This window comes from Cicer arietinum, chromosome 1 (assembly GCF_000331145.2).
Source record: "Cicer arietinum cultivar CDC Frontier isolate Library 1 chromosome 1, Cicar.CDCFrontier_v2.0, whole genome shotgun sequence".
NCBI lineage: Eukaryota > Viridiplantae > Streptophyta > Magnoliopsida > Fabales > Fabaceae > Cicer > Cicer arietinum.
The window spans coordinates 16,912,456-16,920,068 of NC_021160.2; the positions used below are offsets into that span (position 1 = coordinate 16,912,456).

At 34.4% G+C, this 7,613-nt stretch overlaps 1 long non-coding RNA gene across 1 annotated transcript; it reads left to right on the forward strand.

The window, feature by feature from the left end:
- The first annotated feature begins 4,186 nt into the window (after window positions 1-4,186).
- LOC140919567 (uncharacterized) lies at window positions 4,187-4,762 on the forward strand. Its single transcript, XR_012162245.1, has 2 exons — window positions 4,187-4,576; window positions 4,670-4,762. It is a non-coding gene; the product is annotated as an uncharacterized lncRNA (long non-coding RNA).
- The last annotated feature ends 2,851 nt before the right edge of the window (window positions 4,763-7,613 follow it).

Sequence of the window (7,613 nt, forward strand, 5' to 3'; positions counted from 1 at the left end):
AAATTTGATATAGACCCCGGATCAATTTCAAATAGATTGAGGTGGCTAGCAAATGGTCCGAGCTTACATGTCTTTTCTTACACTGGTTATGTTATTAACGGCTACACATTTTATACCAAAGAACAAGATGATCAGACCACTATGCAAAATAGTGGAGTCACTCTCGTAGCTGAAGCGATGCATGTCTCAAGTGCAAAAGACAAAAACCCAATATATGCAAATCTATCATATTTTGGGGTTATCGAGCGCATATGGGAGTTAGACTACACAATGTTTCGTGTTCCCATATTTGGTTGCAAGTGGGTCGATAATAATAATGGCGTTCGGATTGATGAGTCAGGATTCTTGCTTGTCGATTTTAATAGGGTGGGATACAAAGACGAGCCTTTTATTTTAGCGTCGCAAGCTCAACAAGTGTTTTATGTCACTGATCCTTCTAATGATAAATGGTCTGTTGTCCTATCGACCAATAAAATAAGTGATGATAACAATAATGATGAAGATGTTGGTAATGATCTTTTATTTGCAACATCACAACAACCACATGAAATTGATTCAACTGATGATGGTTTATATCTTAGAGATGATCATGATGAGGGAATTTGGATTAATCCATCGTTTCGTATTGTAAATGGACAAACAAATGTGAATGTCACCAGGAAAAGAAGAAGGGCATCTTAATGTATATGTTTAATTGTTTTATATAAGCTATGCATGTAATCTGAACTGTGTTATTGTAAATATGCATGTAATCTGAATTGAGTGTTTTATACTAAGTTCTGATTAATTTATTTTCTGCTTATATTTAGCTTGATTTGAGTGTTTTATACCAAGTTCATGTAACAATGAGTGTTTTATATTTAGCTTGATTTACATGAACTGAACTGAATATAAATTAGTAATTTACATGAACTGAACTGAACTGAATAGAGAGATTCTCTTTTGCTCAGTGCATATATATATAGATTCTTCAGAAGTTCTCATTTCTAATAATTCATCATCTCCTAAAGTATTGTGATAAAGACAATGATAACAATATTTTTAATCCAATAAACAATGATAAAAAGGTTTTTAATGTCATCCCAACCCAAATAAACCAAACACAAAAATAAAATAAAGAGACATTTTACAGCGCTTATCTTAAAAAGCGCTGTAAAAGATCCTTTTAAAAATAAAATAATGAGTGTTTTATACCTTTTACAGCGCTTTTCACACAAAGCGCTGTAAACGACTCTTTTGAAAGTGAGTAAAAAAGACATTTTACAGCGCTTGTTTGCCAAAGCGCTGTCAAATGGCTTTAAAAATAATATTCATCAGACACCTAATTTCTTCAAACACCTTGTACGCATCATGGGATTCAAAAAACATCAGACACAAACCCATTTCTTCAAACACATTGTACGCATCATGGGAATCCAAAAAACATCAGACATTAACCCATTTCTTCAAACACCTTGTACGCATCATGGGAATCCCCAAAAACACATTGTTAACAAAAACATCAGACACAAACCCATTTTTCGCAACATGGCAATGATCCTGAATACCAAGTTTCGATTTAAGAAGGAAAGAGAATGTAAAGAGATAAAAAGGGTGTTGAGGTGGAGATTGAATTGTGAAAGAGTAAGCTTTGATGTTTGTGAAGAAGATGCATAAAAGGAGAAGAGTTTGGTGAAGAGGAAGGGATTTTGGTGGTGACCAGTTACTACTATGTGGGTTTTGCATGCATGTTGAGCTTGTTTAAAAAATAACATAACATAACAAAACACAAAAACAATAAGGCCTTTTAACAGCGCTTATTTGGAAAAAGCGCTGTAAAAGAGCCTTCTAAAATTAACCTAAAGAGACATTTTAGAGCGCTTATGTGGAAAAGCGCTGTAAAAGGCTTTAAAAAACATTAATATAACATAATAACACACGGAGGTCTTTTACAGCGCTTATTTGGAAAAAGCGCTGTAAACGATCATTTTAAAAATAAAATAATGAGTGTGTTATACCTTTTACAGCGCTTTTCACACAAAGCGCTGTAAACGACTCTTTTGAAAGTGAGTAAAAAAGACATTTTACAGCGCTTGTTTGCCAAAGCGCTGTCAAATGGCTTTAAAAATAATATTCATCAGACACCTAATTTCTTCAAACACCTTGTACGCATCATGGGAATCCAAAAAACATCAGACATTAACCCATTTCTTCAAACACCTTGTACGCATCATGGGAATCCAAAAAACATCAGACATTAACCCATTTCTTCAAACACCTTGTACGCATCATGGGAATCCAAAAAACATCAGACATTAACCCATTTCTTCAAACACCTTGTACGCATCATGGGAATCCAAAAAACATCAGACATTAACCCATTTCTTCAAACACCTTGTACGCATCATGGGATTCAAAAAACATCAGACACAAACCCATTTCTTCAAACACATTGTACGCATCATGGGAATCCAAAAAACATCAGACACAAACCCATTTCTTCAAACACATTGTACGCATCATGGGAATCCAAAAAACATCAGACACAAACCCATTTCTTCAAACACATTGTACGCATCATGGGAATCCAAAAAACATCAGACATTAACCCATTTCTTCAAACACCTTGTACGCATCATGGGAATCCAAAAAACATCAGACACAAACCCATTTTTCGCAACATGGCAATGATCCTGAATACCAATTAAGTTTCGATTTAAGAAGGAAAGAGAATGTAAAGAGATAAAAAGGGTGTTGAGGTGGAGATTGAATTGTGAAAGAGTAAGCTTTGATGTTTGTGAAGAAGATGCATAAAAGGAGAAGAGTTTGGTGAAGAGGAAGGGATTTTTGTGGTGACCAGTTACTACTATGTGGGTTTTGCATGCATGTTGAGCTTGTTTAAAAAATAACATAACATAACAAAACACAAAAACAATAAGGCCTTTTACAGCGCTTATTTGGAAAAAGCGCTGTAAAAGAGCCTTTTAAAATTAACATAAAGAGACATTTTAGAGCGCTTATGTGTAAAAGCGCTGTAAAAGGCTTTAAAAAACATTCATATAACATAATAACACACGGAGGTCTTTTACAGCGCTTTTTGGGAAAAGCGCTGTAAAAGAGCCTTTTAAAATTAACATAAAGAGACATTTTAGAGCGCTTATGTGTAAAAGCGCTGTAAAAGGCTTTAAAAAACATTCATATAACATAATAACACACGGAGGTCTTTTACAGCGCTTATTGGGAAAAGCGCTGTAAAAGAGCCTTTTAAAATTAACATAAAGAGACATTTTAGAGCGCTTATGTGTAAAAGCGCTGTAAAAGGCATTCATATAACATAATAACACACGGAGGTCTTTTACAGCGCTTTTTGGGAAAAGCGCTGTAAAAGAGCCTTTTAAGAATTTAACTAAAGAAGCCTTTTAGAGCGCTTTACAAAAAAAAGCGCTGTAAAAGTGTTACGTATATATAACAGTTACCTCTTCAGTTTCCTCTTCATTACGTAAACTTCACTATCATCTCAACCTTCATCGTTCTTCTCTTCTTTTGCAAACCCTATCATCCCGTCCATTACGAACCTTATTTCCACGATCATCTCCTTCATTTCGAACCTTATTTCCATCCAAGATCATCTCTCCCATTTCACACAATATATTTTCATTGAAATACGTAACCCTCATTACGTATTTCTTCAATATCCTATTTCTTTGAACCATATTTCTGTGAACTTTCTGCGTTCCCTCTGTTCTTTAGATTTCATCTTTCTTCGAACCATTATTCAGGTATTGATGTTATAAATTTTTTGTAATCATTAAAATGCATGTTGAGCTTTTTTAAGATATACTTATACATGTTGAGGTTGTTTATAATAATGCATGATCCATGTTGAGCTTGTTGATGTTATACTAAACTGCATGTTGAACTTGTTGTAGTTAAATTGATACAAACAAAGATATAGAAGTTCAAAATGAAGAAGCTGGCACCTCCAAGACTTATGAAAAAGAAGTCAAACGTGGTGCAACTATAATGCAAAATGTGATTAAAGCAATGAGTAGTGGGATTAAATTTGAGGTATACTATACTTTGTTTGCTGTGTGATTTTTATCTTTTTTTGGAGTTTAGGGCATGTACTTACTATATGAGTTTATTAGGTTGGCTGGAACGAGAGTGGTCAGCCAGTTGACCCCAACAGCTCCATGTTTGTAAGCTACATTGGGGCTGTTGTTCGTCAAAATGTCCCAATAACAATAGACAACTGGAGAGATAAGGCGTTGAAGGATGCCAAAGATATCATCTGGAATGACATTCAAGTAAATATTTTGATCTACTCTTTTGTCATTTATAATTTTTTTTCTGTAAAATACATTACTTATAATTGTTTTCATTGCAGACAACTTTTGTTCTTGATGAGGAACGAAAGTCGTATGTTTTGAGAGTTGCTGGGAAAATCCATCGTGGATTTAGATCCCATCTCTCAAATTTCTATCTAAAAGATAGAGAAGGAAACACAAATGCTGAACCTCCAAAAATATATCAACATTATATATCAAAGGATGAATGGAGTGCATTTGTTTCCAAACGTTCTGACCCGGCGTTTGTCGTAAGTGATTAATTTATTAGCATTTGTGTTTTATTATTCATATTCGTAGCGTATTTTAACTTTTTACACAATTGCTATTTTTTTTTTATATAGAATATTAGTAAGGCAAATCGCGAACGGGCAAGCAACCCAAAACACCCATACAAGAAATCACGTATGGGATATGCACGCCTTGAACAACAAATTGTAAGTAATTAAACATCACTTTTATATAATGAAGTAATTTGTATTATAAACTATAGTGTGTAACTAATTTGTATTATTTTGTTTATGATTTTAACGAATAGAGAAAAGACACCCAAGCCGATCAACCCTTGGGTCGTCATATCTTATGGAAGGAAGCGCGTGTTAACAAAGAAGGAGTGGTTGATAATGAAAATGTCAAGAAAGTTGTAGAACTTTGTGTAAGTATATTATCACTTTAATATTTTTTAATATTGTATTTTAAAAATGCTATTGAACTTATCTTTTTAATGTTACATGTATTTTAGGAAACTATTGAACAAAGTTCTGAAACTCAAGAGGGCAACAAGGATACGTGCAGGGACATTCTTGGGAAAGTGTTTAATGTCCCTGAGTATTCCGGTCGAGTGAGGGGGAAAGGATTTGGCGTAACTCCCAAAAGCTTTTTTCCTCAAGAGAAGCGCCAAAAACCTTCCAACGAGGAAGTATTAGAGAAGCTCAGAATCCTATCGGAGCAAGTGGCACTCTTGGTGAATACGAATAAAGACAAGCAACTTCCGGTTCAGCTCCAACCTGAAATACAAATGGAGAGTGAAACCGGGAGTTGCAACGTCGGTTTGAAGAGTATTCCCGAGGTAATTAATTACTTACTACTTACTTGCTTATGTAATTACTTATGTATTAAACAAACTTATATATTAACTGTACTTATGTTTTAACTATTGATGTAGGGTGTCACTACATGTGTCCTATACTTGTCCTCGCCGACTCAACGGAAGGTGGGAAAAGGAATATTGCACAATACTTCGGGAGAAGTATTGCACAATATTCCGATCCCCGCGGGCCATGTCAAAGTATCGCCTACGGTTGCTTTCGAACCAACTGCACCGTTGCCCATACCGGACAACGATGGAGATATGAAGTTCTTAAGCGACGCTATTGGCAGTTACGTGGCATGGCCCACACACCTTGTTGCCCTCCAAAAAAAGATTCCCAAGGACAAATCAGTTACATCTCCCGAAAAGGTTTGTCACATTTATTGCCTAAGGTTTTTCATTTTTTCAGATTCAATAAACTAACATTTTACCTCATTTTTGTAGGTCCAAATAAATAAACCACCCCTACAGCCAAAAAAAGGCAGCAAACCTCAAAAATTGGAGGTTAATAGGGCTGCCAAACTACAAAGGCTGGAGGGTAATAAAGCTGCAAAACTTGCAGCAACAAAAAATCTAGATCGGGGAAAATCGGTCGCTGCTGCTGCTGCTCCTAATAAAAGTCAGCCACGCCTTGGTAAATACGGGGCGTGTCTTGACATCCAAATAAAAAGGAACATGGGCAGCAGCAACGATTCGCCCATCGTACAAATGAATAAAGACATCTTTGGAGATGAGTATATTGAATACCTCGAAAAGGAGCAAATGTACGATCTTCTCGAACATAAGGAGCTGAGTGTTACTGTAATCAGCTTGTACATAAGGTAAAAAATACTTTTAATTGCATTTATTTGTAATTAATTAAATGTATTGGTAATTAATCTAGTTTAAAATTTTCATTGAAGGTTTTTGTACGAGAAGGTCGTGTGCACGAGGAAACTGTCAAATAAATACTCATTCTTGTCTCCGCATAAGATGTCGATGTTCAAACTCGATCCAGACAATGTAAAACACTACATTGTAGATATGTTTTTAAGAAATAAAGAAAGTGATAAATTGTTCTTGGCACCATATAATTCAGGGTACGTAATTTTATCTTTTTTAATTGATGAGAATTTAATTTATTAGTTGTCTATAAACAAAATTGCTTAACCAATTTTTTGTTGTTGTAGGGCACATTGGGTGCTATTTGCAATCAATGCGGTCTCTGAAGTGATATACTATTTGGATCCCGTGCACGGCGATTACACCAATCACCCCGGAATAAAGAATATGCTCGACACGTAAGTAATATTCATTTATTTCTTACATATATATATTTATATATATATATAAATATTCATGCTCTAATAATCACATTTATTCATTCGATAGTGCCTTAAAAGTTTATCGAGCTCAAAGAGGTGCTAAAGTGTCGAAGCAGAAGTCTAATAACATTACATGGATCTCAATAAAGTGCCCTCGTCAAACAAATAACATCGACTGTGGGTACTACATATTGAGATTCATGAAGGAGATTGTTGAGAAGAATAAAACTATTATCCCAGAAACGGTACGGTATTTGCATTATATGATTTTCATATATAAATTATCTATATATTTGATACTAACTTAATATAATATGTTCAATTTTTATATTGCAGTACTTTGCCAATTCCAGTCCATCATATTCTGAGGAAGATCTGATGGAATTAAAGGAAGAATGGTGTCAGTACGTGCTTGACATGAAAATTATTTGATTTTCTGGGAAATAGCTTGCTGCTGGGCAAGGGATCTGAATATTATATGGTAGCTAGTGCATATAATGTATATTCTGTTAGTTATTATATGTAAATGATCATAGGACACAATATATGAACATGCATATGGATCTGAATGTAGTTTAGGTTGTAAATTAGGTTATATATATATACGTATCTGAATGTAGGTAATTAGGTTGTAAATTAGGTTGTATATATGTATCTGAATGTAGTTACTTAGGTTGTAAATTACAGAGTTACATATATGTTAATAAAGTTACAGAGTTCTGATTTCTGTTCTACTGATTGTGTGAACTGATTGTCTATAATATGTTCTGTTCTACTGATTGTGAAGTGATTTTGGATCAAAAATAATTTTGGGTACAAAGATAAAAGACAGCGCTTTTTAAAAAAAGTGCCATAAAAAGCTAAAAAGCACCTTTCATTTCAAATAATTAATTT